Here is a 2,587-nt window from a genome sequence, read left to right on the forward strand (position 1 = left end):
CCTGCCTGTACCTTAGCTTATCGGATTTCCTGTTATCAACCTATTGCCTGATCTCCCAGATAACATTACTAGCCTTTTCCCTGCCTGTACTGTTGCCTTTTTGGACCCCCTGTGTATGACCTTCTGCCTGCCCCTGGACCCAGCTACCTGCCTCCTCCTGTGGTCCTTTACAATAAACACCTGCTGCGCCCTCTCCTTGAAACGTGCTCTCTGTCTTCCATCATGTTCATTACAGACCTAGACTTCCACTAGCCACCTAACTGCACTAGCCTACTAATAATTGACCAGAGCAGCTGTCTCAATATTGAGAAGAAAGCATCAGTTTGTTCCCATTTAAATAACCATTGGTTATTGGTAATGTATTTGAAAGTACTATGTCTCTACATCTAGTCCACCTCTGTCCCACTAGTCCTCAAAATCATGTTTCTCTACTGCCACCTAAGTCTTCCAGACTGGCAGCTTACTAAACAGTACACCTCTCCCTGGGTGATACATTGCTCCAGCTTTGTTTTTATTAAGTTAATATTTACACAGTTCTGTAAATGTTTGTCGCAAAGTACCACATTTACACAGCGTTTGATCCTGGCGTGATATGAGAAATTGAATATTGTCTCTGGACAACTTTCCACATCACCTGCCCGATTTTGCCTCGAGATGTGAGTGATAAAATGATAAAACATGATCATAAAGAAGTAAATGTGGGCAGGATGAGCAGTAACCTAGTGTTGGAAGAGATACATAGTACAGTTCTTATCTGGCTGGCAATGTCAGTTTTCTCATGACTCGAAACGGGCCCACCAGAAACCACAATATGTATTCTCCTAGAGATATACATTAGATGAGGGGTCATAATTACCAAGTGTTTTAGAGTATGAGTGCTGATCTAGAATCAGCTTTGCATTTTAGATCACAATGACTAAGATTGTATTGACAGGGAGGTCCTGACCCTAGATCAGCACTCCTACTCTGAGACGCTATGTGAATACGGGTCCAGATTCCATTACTGTACAATAGATAGTGATATGTAGACAGCGTGTCTACAAAGCCATAGGGCTGGCCCTGTAGGAAAATATAGATTTGATTTATGGTGCCTCAAGTGTGTTTATCTAAGTGTACAAATTCCTGCAGGATATCCAAAACAATGTACTGACTCATACAGTAAAATAACATAGGGACACACCTCTGCAGGAAGAGAGATCCCTATACATCATTGTGATCACCAATAACAGGATGCTAACGCTGAACATTTCCCAGGACATAGACATATCTGATATGGGCAGAAAGCTTAAATTCTTGTTAACCTAACTGCACTGTCCAATTTACAGTAGCTATTGCAGTGAAAGAATACCATGCTATTGTTTGAGGAGACTGCACAATTATGAACTTAACAATTTATTAATAAACCAATTAAGCACATTTGGGCAGTTTTGATACAACATTTTTAACAGATATGCAGTGGTTCATTGGATCAGTCTAAAACTTTGCGCATACACTGCTGCCATCTAGTGGACATAATCTAAATTGCGCCTGGGCTGGAATAATACATTATGGCCTTTCTCTTGCGTTTCAAAGCTGATGGGAAATGTTTTTTTTTAAACACATGTTTTTTTCTTTGTATTATCTTTTACCAGATCTAATGTGCTATATTGTCCTACATTAATTTCACATTTCCGCAAACTGCTAAGTGTTTCCTTTCAAATGGTATCAAGAATATGCATATCCTTGCCTCAGGTCCTGAGCTACAGGCAGTTAGATTTGTGTATGTCATTTTAGGCGAAAATTGAAAAAAAGGTCTGATCCTTAAGAGATAAGTTAATATTTTTGCCCTTACAGATGCCCTGGCAAAAACAACATCACTTTCACACATGTGAAAGATTGCTATGGAGGATTTATACTGTGAATAACTATTGATGATACATGTGCAAAATCGGTTCTTCTAACAGATTCGGTTCATTTAAGTGTCATGGTGTCATGGTGCTAGTTTGCTATGCATTCTTTCAGTGGGGCCGGCAGTGCTACTACTTATATCCTGGGTTCAGTTCAGCTTTGGAGAGGAGCCAGGGTTGCGATTGTAATTTGTTCTCCTGCCCGTCCTCTGCCTTCCCCTTTAAAGCCTGACCCCTGACCCATGGAGAAGTCAGTACTGCTGTGTGTGTGTTGTGTATGTGTGTGTTGTGTGTGTTTGTATGCACACTACAGAAACCCATTCAATTTGCCCTCCTGCCCCGCCTCTCCTGGAGGGCAGGCAGTATGCCCCCAGTGATGCATTGGACTGACCGCACCACCCTCTGGAGAGACCTGCGGTTGTGGACTGTGCAATTGCCGTACCAGATGGTGATACAGCCTGACAGGATGCTCCCAATATTGCATTTGTAGAAGTCTATGAGGGTGTGTTCTGAAAATATGAAATATACTTTTTCATGTCACGGAGGGAGAGAGGGGAACGTATAATGTCTACATTCTGTCCGGATATGTTATTGTTAGCCATCAGGGTTCCGATGGGAGGAAAAAAGACACAGTCTGATACGAGTAAACATGACAGCCGTGAGTTGGGGCAGAGGTCAGGTCAGATGAAGTGAGGAAGAAC

Source organism: Salvelinus sp. IW2-2015, linkage group LG8, assembly GCF_002910315.2.
Source record: "Salvelinus sp. IW2-2015 linkage group LG8, ASM291031v2, whole genome shotgun sequence".
Classification (NCBI taxonomy): Eukaryota; Metazoa; Chordata; class Actinopteri; order Salmoniformes; family Salmonidae; genus Salvelinus; species Salvelinus sp. IW2-2015.